The following is a 19470-nucleotide window of genomic DNA, read 5'->3' as shown; positions in this document are numbered from 1 at the left end:
TAGGCCTCACTACGACTACATCATCATTATAGCTCCTGAGTCAACTAAATGCCTTCCACAACCATTCTGAAAAGTAACCCTCCTGGGATTATAAAAATGGCTCAGTAGATAAGAGTACCACTAGCTTTTTCTCCAGAGGATCTAGGTTCGATTCCCATCATTCAGAACCATCTGTAACTCCAGTTCCAAGGATTTGATACTTCCTTCTGGCCACCCAAGGCACCAGGCAGACATATGGCACTCAAATATACAGTCAGGCCGAGCACCCATACGCAAAATAAATATTAAAACAAACAAGCAAGCAAAAAACCTCTCCTTACCTCTGGTTGAATCACGTGGTCAATGCTGAAGCAATCAGTGTCTGGTGGCCTGAGATCTTGTGCCTACGGAGTCAGGTGACTGACAGCTGCATTTGGAAGAGGGTCACTTCTAAAAGAGCAAGGAGAGTTTTGACTTGGGACTATGCCTCAGTGGTAAGGCACTTTCCTAACATGAACAAGTCACTGGGTCTGACCAGAACAATGAACAAAGCAATAGTGAGTTCTAGGACAGCCTGGGCTAGAGAATAAAACACAACACATACACACACACACCATGTATGCACCATGCACATACACACAACACATACACACCACATCATACACACACACCATGTATACACCACATACATACATACACCACATACCACATCATACACACACAACACATACACAACACACACACACATACACACACCACAAACACCACACATATATACAACACACTATGCCACACGCCATACTCTCACATATACCATATACACATACCACATACATACACACAACACACCAAACCACACACAACACAGACACACATACACTCATGATCACAGGAGTTAAGGAAAGATTTGAGATACAAAAAGAGAAGATGGGGCAGCAGCCAGCAAAACTCAGCAGATGAACTCCAGAGACCCCATTTTCATATGCATTCTATATCTTCTTTTCCTGTGTCTGTTATATGTCATAAAACATGAGCACATACATACTAAAGTTACATGTGTGTAAGAAGACTAGAAGGAAATGTACTAACATTCCAATGTTATCTTAGATGAGATTTCTAGGCACAGGACTCTTCACTTTCATTCTTTTGTAATTATTCTTTTTAAATTACCTTCATGTATTTATGTGTGTATGTGTTGGGGTGTGGGTCTGAGGCCAACTCACTGGAGACAGGTCTCACCTTCCAGCAGCTGTCTCTCCTTGGTCTCCACGTGCCTGTTTTGACTGGAGGTCAAACCCAGGACTTCACACTGCTAGACAGGCACTCCACCACTTAGCTACATCCACAGTCTACTTCTATGTTGCTTGTAGTAAACAGACAGACAGACAGACAGATGATAGGTGATAGATAGATAGATAGATAGATAGATAGATAGATAGATAGATAGATAGGTGATAGATAGATAGACAGATGATAGATATATAGATGATAGATATGTAGGTGATAGATAATAGATGATAGATGGATGGATAGATAGATAGATAGATAGATAGATAGATAGATAGATAGATAGATGAAGAGGTCACTTTCTAACCTAGAGAATATCCTAAGTGACACTTTGTAATTCTGCACATGGAAGTGCCTAGTTTACCTACTGTTGACTCTCAGTTTTGGATATGGAAAATTTATAACTTCCGGTTTCTTTATTTCAGGGGCTCTGAAGAGGAAGCCATATGAGATGGATGAAGGATAGTAATTCAATACCTCCACCTTAAATTTGGGTGCATCTGTGTGCATGTGTGTGGATCTGTCTGTGTGTGTGTGTGTGTGTGAATGTGTGTATATGTGTGTACATATGCATATATATAAATATATATATTATATATATATAGGTTGAGCATCCCTTATCTAAAAATTTAAACTCTGAAATGCTCCAAATTCTGAAACCTTTTGAGTGCCAGCATGAGATCTCAAATGGGAAATTTCGTGCCATGAAACTTTGTTTCATACACAAATTTTTATAAGTGCCATACAAAATTATATTTCTGTCATCCATGTAAAGGTGCATAGGAAACAAAAATGAGACACGCAATTCTTGGGCACGTATTGCTCTCTTCCTGAGTACCGTGCTGCTTAAAACCTATATTAAAATCTCCTAGATTTTAAATCTTTACAACTCCATTTAAAGGAAATAAGCATAAATTAATACCATGTCACCCCAAAGAGATCTCGTTTTAAATATGAAAATATTACCAAGTCTTCAAAATGTCTGAAATCCACACTGATGGTCTCAAGCATTTCAATGAGGGATACTCAACCTGCGGAATACCCTAATGATGTAAAGTTTAATATTTATGTTTGAAATTATTTATTGTGATGTAATATTTTTGTACGTAAAATGATTTTATTGTGACTGCCTGTGCATGATGCCCCTCCTTGCAGTCAGACCGCTGCATTTTACGTACGCTACATTATATGTAGTATATGACAAAGTGACTCTTCGTTATCACGGTACACTGTTGTTTACTTCTTACCTGGAAATGTGTTTTACTGTTACATTTTGAAATTTTTTGTAATTATTTTTTTTAACAACTTAGCTGACATCAAGGTGCTACGTGAGTTGAATAAGGGTATTTTTGGCAATTGTGGGAATGTTTCATTAGCCAATAAGTAAGTTAGCAACATCACAGGTTGTACCAACTGTTCCTCATAGTCTCTATTCCGTTTCATGTGATCTCTGGGAAGAATTGTGCTGCCTTGGTGCTAATATTTTATGTTTTTAAAGTAATTGTCAGAGTAAAAACTGTAAACACTTAACAAAAGGGAGCAAGAGCTAGATAATTCCCAATGAATAAAATCACTTGCTAGAGTGAGACCTACTATTTACACTTCTTTTTAGACTTGTCTTTCTTTTTTTTATAATAGCTGGACTCTTTTCTTACTGTTGTTGTTAGTAATATGCTCTACTCTGCTCCATGGTGCCTTGGACTCCTTTCAATCATTGGGAGGGTCTATCAATAGCTTCATTACAGAGTGACACTGGGAAAGGAGGCTCTCCTACTGTTTTGTCACAATATCCTCAAAGTTTATGAGCAGCAAGACAAAGGATATACCACAGGAGCATGGCCTTAACCCCTTGGCATACTCATGGCCTTCAGCACCCCTCAGCATACTCGGAGAACAACAGGAGATCAACCACCTTTTACCTGAAAACTTTGGCCAATGATATGACTTCCCTTGAGGCTGGGAGCCTAATACCCTGCCGGGTTTCCTGTGGTCTTCAGCATTTGTGTGAAAAACAAACTGGTATCTAAGATGCCCAGGTCTTTCTGATCTTCCACGAATCCACCTTTTGTTACTTCTTTCAGGAATGAACGTGCTGAGGCAGTGGTCACAAGACATTTTACTAGAGAAAGCCTTCCCAAGCTTTCCAAGACCAAAGAGATTAGGAAAACCCTGACAGTATTCTCCAACTCCACAGAAATGCCAGAGCACTTGGTGTATGAACAAGTGTCATTTTCTATTGTTAATACATGTGAAACATATTTTAAATAAATATTGTGACCACATCCAAACCATAGATGCTTCTGTTGACTTCTGGACTCTTGACTAAAGTTTAAATATGAATGTCTCTATGGATATATATATATATATATATATATATATATATATATATATCAATGTGTATATATATATCAATGTATATATATATATATCAATGTATATATATATATATCAATGTATATATATATATCAATGTATATATATATTAATGTACATATGTATGTATATATAATATTGTAAATATGTATGTAATATTGTATATTATAGCCCCAATATATGTATATATGAATATACATATGTTACATACATATTATTATATGCATATATGCATTTATACATGTATATAAATATATTCATATAATTATAACCTCAATATATATAATATATGTATATTGAGGTTATAATATAATTACATTATTTTTCCCATCCAAACCCTCCCATATACCTTCCCTTGCTCTCTCTCTCAAGTTCATGGCCTCTTTTTGTTAATTATGTTAATTATTGTTGTTACATATATAATATAACTTGCTCAGTCTGTATAATGTTACTTGTATGTTCATCTTCAGGGCTGATCTTTTGGCAGTGGATGACCAACTAAGGCTGAGGTTCTGTGGCTTTTCCCCATCCACTTTGCCATGTCTGTCTTGTCTTTATTCAGCTCATATTTAGGTTGTCATGCTAATGAGATTTTTACGGGCATAGCTTTTGGCGCTCCTAGGGGACAATATCAGCTCTCTGGTCCTCTGGCTCTTACAATCTTTCCATCCCTCTTCTATGATGTCCCCTGAGCCTTATGTGTGGGAATTGTTTTGTCGAAGCATCCGCTGGGGCTGGTCTCCACAACTGTGCATTTTGGTTGCTCATCTGTGAAGGCATCAATCTGCTGCAAAGAGGAGTTTCCTTGAGGAATGAGGACTACACTTATCTCTGGGTATAAGGACAAATATTTAGAATGTAATTAAGGATTATGTTGAATTAGTGAAGTGATGGCTGGAGGTTCTCCTCCAGAATTAATGGCTTCCCTAGCCCTGGGTTCTAGGCATAGCTCTCCCTTGTTGAGCACGTTTCAAGCTCACTTGGAGAGCTCTTGCTAGCCGCCAAGGTATGCACACCACTACTGCATCCTTAAGGGTTTTGCACCATGCTGGTCATTGTTATGATTTACAGGCATTGTAGCTGGATAGAACAGCTGGTTGCTTCCCTCATTTGGAAGCTTGCACAGTGCCTTCTGGTGGCATGAAAGCTAGTCCTCAGGAAAGAGTCATTCAGGTCAGCTCAGGTCAAGAGCCTCTGAGTCTTGTGTCTAAAGACACCTGTACATGGTCTTCAGCTACAGGGAATCACCTTCTACTTCTATGGAGCAGCCATGGGCAACAGCAATAGTTTGTAATGTGTGGGGAGTCTCTTGGACAACCCTTATCAATGATTCAAAAGAGGGCTTCTTGTGTAAACTATATATGTATGTTTATACATAAGTTTCTGTGTAGTATAGTGGTTATTTGGGTAGATAATAACATGATTCCTTATGGCCTTTCAGACAGCCTTACTTTCCTTCTTCTATAGTTATCTCCTTCTCCTCCTCCATTAGATCCCCCAGTTTTCTCATTTCCCTGATCAACTGTAACCTGCTATCCCCCTTTCTGTCATTCCCCTATCCCTCTTACCCTGGCTATTGGTCTTTTTTTCTCCCCTGGTTTCTGCTGTTACCCACAGGATATGTACTCACATCTGAAATTTTGGAGCTAGGAGCCTTTGATGAGAGAGAACATGTGATATTTCTTCCCACCCTGGCATTCCCCCTCACTGGGACATCGAGCCTGCACAGGACCAAGAGCCTCTCCTCCTATTGATGTCTGTCAAGGCCCTCCTCTGCTACATATGCAGCTGGAGCCATAGGTCTCCCCAAACATTACAACACTCTTTGGTTAGTGGTTTAATTCCTAGAAGCTCTGGGGGGTGGGGGTTGGTTGGTTGATATTGTTGTTTTTCCTATGGGTTACACACTCGTTCAGCTCCTTCAGTCCTTTTTCTAACTCCTCCACTGGGGACCCCATGCTCAGTCCAATGATTGGCTATGAGCATCCACCTCTGTATCTGTCAGGCTCTGACAGAGCCTCTCAGGAGACAGCTATATCAAGTGCCTGTCAGCAAACACTTCTTGGCATCTACAATAGTGTCTGAGTTTTGTGTCTGTGTATGGGATGGACCCCCAGGTGGGGCAGTCTCTGGATGTCCTTTCCTTCAGTCTCTGCTCCACACTGTCTCTGTATTTCCTCCCTTAAGTATTTTTTTCTCCCTTCTAAGAAGGACTGAAGCACTCACACTTTGGTCTTTCTTCTTGAGCTTCAGGTGGTCTGTGAATTATATCTTGGGTATTCTGAACTTTTGGGCTAATATCCACTTATCAGTGAGTAGATACCATGTGTGTTCTTTTGTGACTGGATTACCTCACTCAGGATGATATTTTCAAATTCCATCTATTTGCCTAATAATTACATGAACTCATTGTTTTTAATAGCTGAGTAGTACTCCATTATATAAATGTACTACATTTTCTGTATCCCTCTGTTGAAAGACATCTGAGTTCTTTCCAGCTTCTGGCTCTTATAGATAAGGCTGCTATGTTCATAGTGGAGCATGTGGATCCTTGTTATGTGTTGGATCATACTTTGAGTATATGTCCAGGAGTGGTATACCTGGGTCCTCAGGTAATGCTATGTCCAATTTTCTGAGGAACCTCCAGACTGATTCCAGAGTGCTTGTACCAGCTAGCAATCCCACCAACAATGGAGGAGTGCTCTTCCTTCACATCTTCACCAGCATCTATCACTTGAGTTTTTGATCTTAGCCATTCTGACTGGTGTGAGGTGGAATCTCAGATTTGCATTTCCCTCATCCTGAACGTTCCCATCTCAGAAACTAAGCAGGGTTTGGCCTGGTTAATACTTGGATGGGAGGCCTAACTCAGCCATTCTCATGGCAGATGAGGGTAGATGAAATATCAAAGTAGTTTTAATTTGGATTTCCCTGATGGCTAAAGATGATGAATACCTTTTAAAAAATATTTCTTAGCCTTTTGTATTTCTTCTGAGAATTTTCTGTTCAGGTATATATCCCACTTTTATTAAATGGATTTCATTACATATCCCTGGCAAGCCAGGAACTATTTGTAGCTCAGGCTGACCTCAAACTCATATAGATACCCCTGCCTCTGCCACCTGAGTGCTGAGATTAAAGGCATGTCCCCCCACACCTAGCCCTATAGCCCACTGTTTTGTTGGGTCATTTGTTTGTTTTTTGAGTTTCTTATATATCAGAGACACTAATCCTCTGCCAGATGTATACATGACAGATTTTTCCCATTCTGCAGACTGCATCTTCAGTTAATTAAAAGTTTCCTTTTCAGTAAAGAAGCATTTTTAATTTTATGAAGTTCTGCTTAATGATTGTTGTCATATTTCATGAGTGACTAGAGTCTTATACAGAAAGTCTATATCATGAAGGGTGCCCAACTTGTTCATCATATATGCATAGGTATGGGCCTTCCATTAGAACATAGCCAACCTACCATGAACCATAAACATAGAAAAAACTGACTTACCCTCACCTCCCAAAACATCAACTGTCAATAGATCCTGAGCTACTGCATTGAGAGATCATGAGCCCCTACCCCTCCACAAACAAACACAAAACAAAAACATGGAGTTAAATATCAGCCTAAATCAAATGGCCCTAATAGATACCTACAGCACATCCCACCCAAAAACTAAAGTATATATATTCTTCTCAGCAACCTATGGAACGTCCTCCAAAAGTGACCACATATTAAGACACACAGCAAGTCTCCACATTGAAATGTTAACTGGGTTAATTTTATGCAGGTCTTGTGCAGGCAACTACGGCTGCTATGAGTTCATCAGTATAATAGTCCTGTCATGTGCAGAAGACACTGTTCCACTCTAGTCTGTCCCAAGTTCTGACACAATTTTTCTGCTCCTTCTTTCATGATGTTCATTGAGCCATCAGAGCCAGTGGATATGATGTAGACATTCCATTTATGGTTAAGCGGGCCACAGACACATATTCTCTGCATTTTGACCAGTTGTGAGTTTCCATGTTAATTGACCTATACTATATAAAGAAACATCTCTGATGAGGGCTGAAAGCTGCAGTAATCTATGGGTGGAAGCATATGTGCTTCAAGGTTAGTTTGATACTATATCTATTTAGTAAAATAATAGTAGTTTCATGCCTGAGACCCGTGAGCTCCCCAGCTACAAATCTGGAGAATCCAATATGGATTTAAAAACTAATCATTAAAAAGAAAGAATTGGCCTGAGCCAGGCTGACTCTATGACAGGCTGCAAACTAGCAGTTTAGGAGACCAGGCCTGAGTTTCTACTTCCCAGAACTGGGAAAGTCAGTTACTGAACAACCGCAGGCTTATGTCAAGAGGTACCTCTCCCCAGCTTGCAAAAGGACGGTTAGCCAAGGTTGCAGCCAAGCAGTCAAGAGCTACCCTTCCTTGGAATGAAGCAAGAATAGTTAGTCTGAATCATAGCATCACCCAGACTCACAGAGATAGTACCCACCAATCAAGACATAGGTTGCCTACCCCTCCCTAATATCCCTCTACTTGGCTTTAAAATTGAATCAGTGAATTCAGTCAGGGTCCTTCCATCCTGATGGTATTGGGCTCCTGCATGCAGGAATAAATGCTCTTTGATTTTGCATACTATTTGAGTCTGGGGTATCATTCTGTAGGGGGGTGGTTCTGATTTAATCGGGAATCTGCGAGTACTGGCACTGATGGTCCTTGTCCTCAGTTGGTTCTTGCTCATTCAATAAAAATGTCTGCAGCCAATGACTGGGCAAAGAAAAAGAGGCAGAACTTCCAGTTTCCTGTAGGCTAGGAGAGAGGAAGAGGAGATCAAGGCACCTGGGAGAGAGACAGGATAGACTTGTAGCTACAGGGGAGATCTTCCAAAATGTAGGCAGAAAGGGAAAGTGGCCCGAAAGTGTCTTGGGCAGCAAGACTTCACAGAAAGTAACTGAGTAACTAAGCTGAGGACAGATTTAGAGGTGTTGAGCTAGGAGTGAAAGTAAGGGGAGGCTAAACAAGGAAGACTTAGATGAGCCCAACTACAGAGCCAATAAGCCAGTTTTAAAATGAGCTAATGTGTGTATGCAACCAACGTGAACACAAAGCGGTATAGACAAAACTACATGCTAATCATTCTTTAGCAAATCATAGACCCTAACACCCATGAAACATGTATTTCCTCTGTGAAGCAGCCTTAAATATAATCAGCAAATGGTTGGCTACTAAAGTAACACCCATGCCACTAATGTGCCCACAGACATAGCTTACCAGGCCTGTTGTTATTGTTGCTCAAAATAGTCACAGCTGGATACTACTGATAATGACTTTTCTCCCCAGGAAACCTACATAGCACCTTCTAGTACTGTGGAATCTAGATAATTAGGAAGACAGGCAAGAAAAGGTGGAATAATAGGAAGGTGGGTTTAAGTTAGGAGAAAGATGGACGGTTGGGGCAAAGGAGGGGTAGTGTGAGAGATAACTAGCAGTAAAGATATTTAAGGAGACTCTATGGAAATATAATATTTTATAGGACTCTCTCTCTCTCGCTCGCTCTCTCTCTCTCTCTCTCTCACACACACACACACACACACACACACACACAAACATTTAGTTAGGGTTAACTTACACTGAGAATAATTCTCCCTTCACCCATAGGCTGCCAAACAAACAAGCAAACTCAGTAGGATGCTTTCCCTTGACTCACGGGTGTGCTGAAGCTGCTGCCAAAATAATACAGGCTATTGCCATTGATTTTGGTTGCTCGTCAGAACTTGATAGTAAGGTTCTAGTGCTGGAGACACCACAATCTTTGTTTACAGGACATGGAAAAATTAAAATAGTACTGGGTCCATAGATCTTTGAACTTTATAGAATTCTACATTCTTTAATATACTTTCCAGGGCATAGAATTCTTAAGACTTATTAAGGGGTGGTCCAGTATATGCTAGATGTCTTTTGTTGTTTTATCTGTCCTGATGTCAAGGCTTGGAGAGCCCTTTATGACAGGGCAGCCTTTTAGGACATGGACAGTTATTAAGTACAGAAACTCCCATGGGTATTTGTAGTAGCAGAACTTTTGTCATTCTAGGTGACCTGCAAGACAACCATCACTTACTTCTTAGCCTCATAACAGCAGCTGCATATCTTGGAGTCTCTTGGGTCCCATCATCAGCAAAGCAAACCACAAGACCTCAAAAGGATCTTTGGGGTTTCCTAAACATACACAGGCTTACTTGTCTAGGGTCCTAAGAATGCCCCCGAACTGACAGACTCCCCCAGAAGCCTTACACAGACACCAGAGGACCACCTTCAAGGCATCTTTATTCACACACTATAGTGAACTGTGTAGTATGAGCTCTTTTATCCTGTCACTCTGTTCTTTTGGTTTTGTTTACAATCGAATGTGCAGATGATGGAACTTATGATATTTCTTCTAATCTTTACCTGTGGTGCCTGGAATATGACTCTTCCACAAGGATGAATATACTTATACATTTAAAGCATTTAGACGATAGCATAGCATGTAATAACTTCTCAATGAGACTTTAACTCCTTGATTATTAGAAAAGATATGAATTAATAAATGATGTCTACATATCATCCATTATTTGATCGTGAGATTATCACATGGACACTCGGTTCCAATTTTAACTTCACCACAGGGGCCCAGAGTTGAAAAAGAAAACTGGATTTTTCTGAATATATCCCTCTTAAATTCCATTTGTACACAATATAGTACAGTTCATTCTGGATATTTTCCAAGAATATGAATGAAGGTTGTAAATCAGAGGATCTTAGGACCAGAAAGATCCTGAAAGGGTGTATAAAGCAAGGAAGATAGTAACTATACCATAGGAATAACTAAAACTATGTTTATGGCTCATGTCTCAGCCTGTGTGAAATCTAACAAAACAAACACCATAGACTTGGTGGCTATAAATTGCAAAAATGTATTCATTAGTTCTGGAGACTAGGAAGTTGGAAATTGCGATACCAGAAGATTCTCTACCCCAGACAACAGAATGGTGAGGGGGTCTTGCTTCCTTTTACAGGGTCATTAATACTATTCATAAAGGCTCTGCTCTCATGACCTAATCACTTTCCAAGCATCCTAACTGCTAGTAGCATCTCTTTGGAGTTAAAGATTTCTATATACAAATTTGCCAGCAGCAGCACAAACATTCCAACTGCAACTGTCCTGGTTAACTTTAACTGTCAACTTGACACATCCTTGTTACCTGAGAGAAGAAGCCTCATTTTAGGGATTGCCTAGATCAGGTTGCTGTGTGGGCATGTTGATTCTTAATTGGTATAGAAGACCACCCTCTGTGGGTGGCACCATTCCTTAGGCAGGTGGTCCTGGATTGTATAAAAAAATTTAACCAAGTATGAACTAGGGAGAGAGCCAGGGAGCAAACCAGCAAGTAGTGTACCTTCATGGTTTCTGGTCCAGGTTCCTGCCATGAGTCCCTGCCCTGACTTCCCTCAGTAATGGACTGTGACCCAAAGTGTAGGATGCAATGAAACCTTCTTCTCTTGAGTTGCTTTTGATAGAAACAGAAAGAAAGAAGAGCAGGAGCCATCCTTTGTTTGCCTTCCCCACTGTTGCTGTGCAAGACACTGACCAAAACCAACTTGAGGAGAGCACTTATTTGGCTTCTAGGTTACACTCCATCATGAAGGGATGCCAAGGCCAGAAGTCAAGGCAGGGACTGAAACAGAGACCATGAAAGTATGTTGTTCACTGCCTTGCTCAGCTCTCATTTTTAGACTGCCCAGGACCACCTGCCCAGGAGTTACAGCTCCTCACACATCATGGATAAAGAAAACAGCCCACAGACATGTCCAAAATGATAGTCTAATTGATGGAGGCAATTTCCAAAATTAAGGCTCCTTCCTCCCAGATGACACTGGCTTGTGTGAAGTCAAAGCCAACACAATAGTAGATTTTGTGGTGGTTAATTTTTGTGTTAATTTTGAATAGGCTGTAGGATCCAGGTCAAACAGCAGTCTCAGTTTTGCTATGAAGGTACTTTTGAATATGTGGATTAACATTTAAATCAAAACAGAGCAAAGCTGGTGACCCTCCATTAGGCTTTATCTAATTAGCTGAAGACATTTAGAGAAAAAGACCATATGCAGTTCACCATATAATTACGAAGTCGGCCTCCATAATCAAGGCTCAACATTGTTGGCTATTCATACTACTGGGAGCAGCAAGGAAGACTTTCCCTGCTGTGGACTCCCTTTGTAAACTTTGTAGGCATTGTAAAGGCAGGGTTTACAAAGAGGTGAGCCCCCCTCTCAGGAGCACCAGTGGCCAGGCTATGCCCCAGACTTCCCTAACTGCTCCAAGGTTCCTTTTCTAATATTTTCTAACAAGTTTGAAGAGTAGCCAGGTCCCACCCTACAAGAAAAAAACATCCCACCAATCCCTGATCTTGTTCCAAAGATCAGGCCATGTAACCCCTTCAATACCAGGCTACCTTGGAAAGCCCTAGCCCCACCCCCATCCCCACCTCCACCCCTCCCCCACACCAACAAGAAACACTGTGTAAACCCTGCATTCTGCCTAATCTCTGCTGTTTCTCCTCTGAGAAGAGGCAGCCACCCTCCTGGGGTTTTCCCTCCCAATAAATCTCTTGTGTGAGGTTTGTTGTGTGGAGTGATTTTGTGGTATCACTTGGCTCCTGATTGCCTCCATATCTCTCGGAACAGAGCTGTAACACTTTCCCGGGGGAAACTTCTCCCTACCAGAGCAGAGCTAGAACAGTTTTGCTGGGAAAAATTCCCTCCCAGCCCTCTATCCCCGCCCCCTCCCCCAGAGCAGAGCTGTAACACTTGCACTGGGGAAACTTTCCCAGCATCTGCAGCACAACTTCTGTAGGGGAATCCTTTCCCTTCAGAGCTGCAACACTTACAGACATCGCCCTCACACCGTTGCCCCAGCTAGACATCCTCTTGTCATTCAGATTCCCAAATGCCAGGTCCAACAGTCACATGAATCCCTCCCCTCCCATAGGTCATTGCTATACAGAGCAACACAAAAATGTATATGGTGTGTGTGTGTGTGTGTGTGTGTGTAATCAACAACAACAAAAAATTACAACTTTCACCTCAAAGGGAAACAAGAGATAGTTTATTCTGAAATTGATTATTAGTGACCAAGGCCTAGGAACATGGATTTAGGTTACTCCAAATTCCATGTTACAAGTTGGAAGCTGTTTCATGAACTTTTTATAGTAGCAAAACAAAGAAAGTCACAAATCAATGTGCTTCTCAAATACGTTGGTGAATACCTTAGGCAGTTACCACAAATCTAAGAAACCTCACCTACAGGCCTCAGATGCTACCTAGTGAGTCTTAGTATTCTGGTTATAGTAACTATAAACTATAATTTTATTAAGCCATTCTAAAAGGTGTTTATCTGTTAGTCCTAGGATGTCAGGTATGACACTGAGGTGGGCAAGGGGTGGCTATTTAAGGGACTAAAGATAGCTCAAGGTAAACTGTACTTAGGCTCTGGACCTGAACATTCTTACCTCTATGTCACTGAAACTCTAATGACTTCTTCAACATTTTCAGATATAGCTCCTTTCCAGGCGAGACACAGAGATGGCTCTAGGTATGAATGACACTGTTTGTGTATCTGAATATTGTTGGTTCTCCCTCTATAGAGATCCTGGCAATGGCCCATACAGCATATGAAAGACCAGGGTTTATTCTGGTTCCAGAGGATGCCATGCACTCCAAATCTCAAATTCTAAAAGCTACGCTAAACACCGGGCTCCCATCCTCTTATGAAATCCTTAGGACACCTCTCAGCTACATCTGGTATTTTTATTCCCATTTTAAAGGTGGGAGAATTGAGCTGACTCGAACCTGCTATCCTAATCAGTCAACGTAAGTGAGCGCCATAGTCGCTGTGTAAGCTGAGCTTCAGCACAAGGCTGGAGCCAGAGCCCCTGAGTCCTGACATGCTGGCCTGCGTACCAGCAGCCTTCTCACAGGAAGCAGAGCAAATAAAGAGCCTTATGCTTCATGTGACCCCATGGAGGATCCCATTGGTCCTGGTAGAAGATTTCTTGCACCTCTAGACTGCTCTGCAGTAGAAACTAACAGTTAAACACTCCAGGCTCCTCCAAGACTAAAGAGCAAGTAATTTTCTAGTTAGTTAGCTAGATCTGATGCCCATTCCCTTGCTCTTTTTGGCTCCACTTTTTAACACAGTTTAGAAGTCATTAGAAATGCCTTCCTGGGGTCTTTCCAGACTACTTTTTGGTACAGAAAGGTCCAGCAAAAAGTGCAGGCTCATTTGCACCCCTCAGTGATGGGAGGGAAATAAACACTTCTTGTCCAAGGAAAGCCCAGCTTTGCTCAGCAGCCAGCTGCAGTGAAGAACCCTGTGGCTGTTGACTAGCCCCACGCTGTCTCTCTGAGGTGAGGGTTGTTTTCTGACTCCCCATAGGTATTATTCAACTTAGGAAGTCCAATGTTAAAGCAATTGCTTGGCTGGTTTAGGCTAACCCAGGGGTTAGCAAATCCATGCTTCTTGTTCAATTTACAAAATATTTTCTTTGTAGTTGTCCTTGAAGCCCAAGTGGGACTAATGGCTTTAACTACCACCCAATACGTTTCAAAGTGATTTCCCACACCAGGAAGCCATTGTCAGCTTCCCCAAACACTTAATTGGTACAGGATGTGAACCGTTTTAAAAGACACACTTCTGGGCTTGGCTCAATCACGGCTCCAAGAGGAGCTAGTTCCTGGTAAGCATTTCCATTTCTGCCTTTTTGTATGTGCTAATCATTTCATAGCTCCATTTTTCTGTGGACTCAACAGTTTCCTTGGTAATGAAAACACATTATAATCACCCTTGGTGACCAAGAAATGGAATTGGCTTTGTTGCCACAAGACCAAGGTGCTCTGTGTTGCCATAAAATCTTAGAGGACCCATTGTCAAGCACAGTCTTTGTCAGTAGAGAAGGGAGTAAGAAGTTTGGGGGTTTCTGAGGGGGTGTGGGTGTGTTTGGATGGGTGGAAGGGGTTGGGTGTGTGTGGATAGGTGTGTGTGGATGTGAGGATGGGTGGGTATTAAGGAAGAGGTGTGGGTATGTATAAGCTGTGATAGTGTTCAAGGGTGCAAGCCTTGAACAGCTGAGTAAGTCTCTTCCCTTTAGGCCTCAGTTTCCTTATCTGTCAGAACAGTCCAGTGTAGACCAGAGTGAGGCCAGGATTAATAGAATAATACACACCTCCTTAGAACAGAGACTGGCACACAGGACAGGAAATAAATCTTCTTGACTTCACTTTTCTCTTCCTTCCATTCTGTCATCATCTTCATCCTCATCTTTGAAGAAAGGCACCTTTTAAGAAATGGTGGAAATCACAATCAATTTAAGAACATGAAAAAAGCTTAAAATCATACAAGAAAGAAAGCAAACATCCAGAACTGAGTCCAAAAAGAGATGATAGGGAGGAAAAACTGCTTTCCACCCGTTTGCCAGATTCAAGGCATTGCTCTTACTGACAAAGAAGAGCTACCTAGTTTTCTCCTTTTGTTTGTTCTTTAATGTTGATCTGGAGAGAAAGTTCAGTCACTGAAGTGTTTGCCTTACAAGCCCAAGGATGAATTTAACCTCTAGAACACCTGGGGAAAGAAGTCAGATGCAGCAGGTACATCCTTGTATTGTAAGCTCAATGCTGGGGAGATGGAGTCAGAAGATTCCCTGGGCTGGGAATCTGGATAGACAGACAAGAGAACAACAGTATGACAAAGCCTTGAAGAAGAGTTTGGACCTCAGAAGACATGGTGAGTCCAAGCCCATGCAACAGACGAGGGTCATTTCATATAGAGAGCCTGCCCCTCTGGTTCCCTGGCAGAAGATAGAGAAAGGTGGGGAGAAAAGATGTGGCCCTCCCAGGTGAGATGCTACAGTCCCAGTAGGTCTGCTAGCTGGGCGTTCACAGAGAGTGTTCTAATAAGCTGCCTGTTGGTATCTGTAAGGGGAGGTCTAAGCAGAAGCTGAATTCTAACATTACATTTTATAGCTTTTTTGATTCGTGTCAGAGGACCAGGGTGACTGCGTTGAAATGGGGTCTTCTGGACATAGCCAAGATGTTGCTCCCAGGAACTCATATCTCTCAATGGCAATGGCCGTCTACACAGGATCAAGCAGCCTACACTCCAGCATGGGAATGGAGAAGGGCTCCTGAGGAATCCCCTAGCAGAGGAGCCACAGGCAGTGAAGGCTGCTGAGGGAGGGTCAGCTTTCATCAGGGGTCTTGTGTGAGAGACGGTGGAAGCAAGAGACACAGGAAAAGTCACCTGTGACAGGAAAATGGGTGACAAGTGATGAGAGTGAGGAGCCCAGATATGGGGACATCAGCTGACAGTCACAAAACAGACACTACGAACTTCATGAGAACAAACAGCTCCATTTGGGATTATGGGAGTGGCCCCAGAAGTGGGGGTCTATCATGGGAGCTCTGGGTCAAAGTTTCTACAGGATCCAGGGACTCTTCCTCCTCCACCTCCTTCCCCGTCTCTCACTGGTCTTACCCCTCCCCCACCCCAGCCTTTAGCTCCTCAGGAGCAAGGAGCAGGCAGGCTCTCTTAAAGACTCTGGTTCCTATTTTCCAGGTAGACCCAAGCTCTGCTGACCTTCTTTCAAGTTGTCCATGCCCCAGTGGTCAGTCCTACACTCGTGTGCATTGACCAACACTAACAGGTTGTGTGTGTGTACCCATATGTATATCTATGCATACATAGATATGCATATGTGTGTATATATATATTTGTGTATGTATATATTTATGTAGACATGGATATGCATGTATCCATGTATAATGCATGCATGTGTGCACCCTACACTTATATGCATTAACAAACACTAACAGGTTTTGTATGTGTGTGTGTGCACATTTGTAATATCTATGCATGCATATATATGCATATGTGTGTATATATATATGTTTGTGTATGCATATGTATATATTTATGTAGACATGTATATACATGTATGTGTGTAATGCATGTGTATGTACATGTACATGCATAAACACACATGTACAGACATGTATGTTTGTGCATGTATACATATATGTGTATATGTCTACATATATTTGTGTGTGAAGAGGACATGAATTTAAGAGGAACATATGGGGACACAGAAGGTGTAAAACAAGTGCATATTATCAAGTGGATATATTTGTATATGAGATTCTCAAAAATATTTAAAAGAAATGTTACCATCCAGGAGCCTGGATGGACCAAGTTCATTTTTTTCTCTATCAGTTAAAGAATTAAAAGGCAGAAAACAATCTCTAGGGCAACAGGTAGCAGCAGGGAAAGCCTTAGTCACAGTAGACAGAATAAACTGGTGTAGAAAGACTTACATTAGAAGTGAAGAAACACACTTGTACACACAGAGAGGGGGGGTGCAAGGCACACAGAAAGAAAAATCCCTGTGAGGAAGCAGAGAGGAGAGTTAGCATTCTATCTATCTCTTCTAGAGGGCTTGGGCCTTTAAGGGTTCTGCAGGATCTTCTTCCCCCAATTTAGGATTGAACAATTTGAACAAAGAAAAGGAATCTGATTGGCACACAACTGCAGGTAAATACAGCCATCCACATTGGCCTTGAACTTGACAGTTGGGTCTGCTGGCAGGAGAAGTTGGTCAGGCTTGTGTCAAGTCAGAAGGGTGAAGAAGAGGCCAGAAAGTCACCATCTTTACTCTATCTGTGACCTCCTCCCCCATCTCTCTGCCTACTGGGGATCTAACTCTTATCCCTCAGAAAGAAAGAGGAAAAAAGAAACCAGGGGAAAAGGGACAGCCTCCATCATAAATAAGAAAGGACCTGCACCCGAGGAAAGACATCCAGAGTTGTCACCTTTCGTTCACATGCACACAAACCTACAGGTACCATGTGTGCATATGCATTCTCATTCACACAAACACGTACAAATAAGTGCTCACTGAAGGAAAAAACAAAGTAGTTAAAACATAAGGCAAGGACAGGAAAAGAATGAGGAGGGAAAGAGATAGAAAATTAATGATGAAAAGACACAAGTGGGCAGGTCTCAGAACATTTCAAATAAATAGCAAATAAATGAGAACTGCCCTGTTTGTTTCTTTCCCAATGAAAGATAAAGTATCAGTAATCAAAAGAGGAAACCTTGTTACTTCCCAGTAGTTGATAGAGTGTTCTCTGCAACACATTTCTTTTTACTCTTCATAGCTGATTACAACACTTTCAAGAAAGCAGTATGGATGGAGGTGGAAACCGGTGAACGTCTGGAATTAATCTGGGAAATCGTACAACCCCAAAGTTTTAAGTAGACTTTGAAAACACTTCCTTAAAACATGAATACAGAGCATCATTATTCACGCAGAACAATAACTTGGATGTTCCTTAACAGTGGATTAGCTATATCAATGGCTGTAAGCTACACAATGGTATATCTGTTGCTTGTAGCTGCTTAACAAATTAGACCAAGACTTAGCAGCTTCAGCCTGTCCAATTATGTATCAATTTAAAGCAATCATAAGAAACCCAAACAGCACATGTTTATTTTCTCACACTCTCTGTGGACTGGCAACCAGGTGTGGCAACAGCTCAGTCTAAGGTAGATGGTGGTGGGACTTGTAGTGATGTCTGGGCTGGCTGGAGAGGGGCCACTTCCAAGCACATGCCCATAGGTTTGGGTATGATTTGTTTCCATGTGGACAGTTGGCTATCTGGGCTCCTTGTCCTGAGGATCTGACTGAGCTCTTCACTGGCTCAGAGGGCAGTGCCAGACATGGTGCTTGCTATATTAGAGTAGGTCTTGGAAAGCCAGAAAAAGCTCTCTCTCTCTCTCTCTCTCTCTCTCTCTCTCTCTCTCTCTCTCTCTCTGTGTGTGTGTGTGTGTGTGTGTTTAAAAATAAACTAATCTTGGAGGTGACCTCCCAGCTCCTTGCTGAATTCTAGACATTAGAAGCAACTCATTAGAAATTTCTAGCATCACGAGCTCTCAATCCCAAACTGTTCAGCATTCACCTTTGAAGAGTAAGAACCTTGACCTCATCAACCACAATGCAATCATGACATCTGGTGTAATTAATGCAATCATGACATCTGGTGTAATTAATGCAATCATGACATCTGGTGTAATTAAAGCAATTCCTTATTGTCACCTTCGACCCCATTTTCATCTTAAGACATTTCTGGTTGTCCCCGCAAACATCTCTTTGTAGTGGTTTTGACCTAATTCTGTTTGTATTCTAATGTTAATTTAGGTCTGTCTGAACGGAGCTTCTGGGAACCTGCCCCCAGTTGGTTCTGACTGGTATATAAAGATGCCAACAGATGATAACTGGGGAGGACAGACAGAGGCAGAACTTTTAAAAATCCCAAGCTTAGGACCGGGAGGAAAAGGAGAAGGAGATCCATGCCAGGAGAGTGTGGAGGAGAGGAAAGACATCCTTCCTGAGAAGAGTGCAGGAGCAGGGGGAGTGTGGCCCAAAGCAGCCTAGATAGAACATAGAGTTTAGTAAGTAATAACTCGGGATTATTGGCAAGAGGTAGATTAACCTCATGGAGGTTAGAAAGTGGCCCAGCTATTGTGTTACATAAGACATATTAAAATATAAAGGCTGAGTGTGTGTCTTTCAGAATTTTATTAATTAATTCAACATCTCTTTAAAATATTTTGTTACATGCATGATCCAACTGAAATCCACATATTGAATAAAGTTCCTGTGTCTCTTAACTCTTTTAACCCAAACCACCAACTGCCTTGGTGAGAGAGAGAGAGAGAGAGAGAGAGAGAGAGAGAGAGA

At 41.6% G+C, this 19470-nt stretch overlaps 1 protein-coding gene across 1 annotated transcript in view; it reads left to right on the top strand.

Moving 5' to 3' along the window:
• Window positions 1–3559, top strand: part of Adamts9 (ADAM metallopeptidase with thrombospondin type 1 motif 9) — a 171965-nt gene extending 168406 nt beyond the window's left edge. The window contains exon 39 of the mRNA XM_028773009.1: window positions 1692–3559. The gene's annotated coding sequence lies outside the window, so the exon portion shown is untranslated. The remainder of the gene's footprint in view (window positions 1–1691) is intronic.
• Window positions 3560–19470: the final 15911 nt, after the last annotated feature.

The sequence above is a fragment of the Grammomys surdaster genome, unplaced genomic scaffold, assembly GCF_004785775.1.
Source record: "Grammomys surdaster isolate TR1022 unplaced genomic scaffold, NIH_TR_1.0 220, whole genome shotgun sequence".
Classification (NCBI taxonomy): domain Eukaryota; kingdom Metazoa; phylum Chordata; class Mammalia; order Rodentia; family Muridae; genus Grammomys; species Grammomys surdaster.
This window is presented reverse-complemented; position numbering and strand designations above follow the sequence as displayed.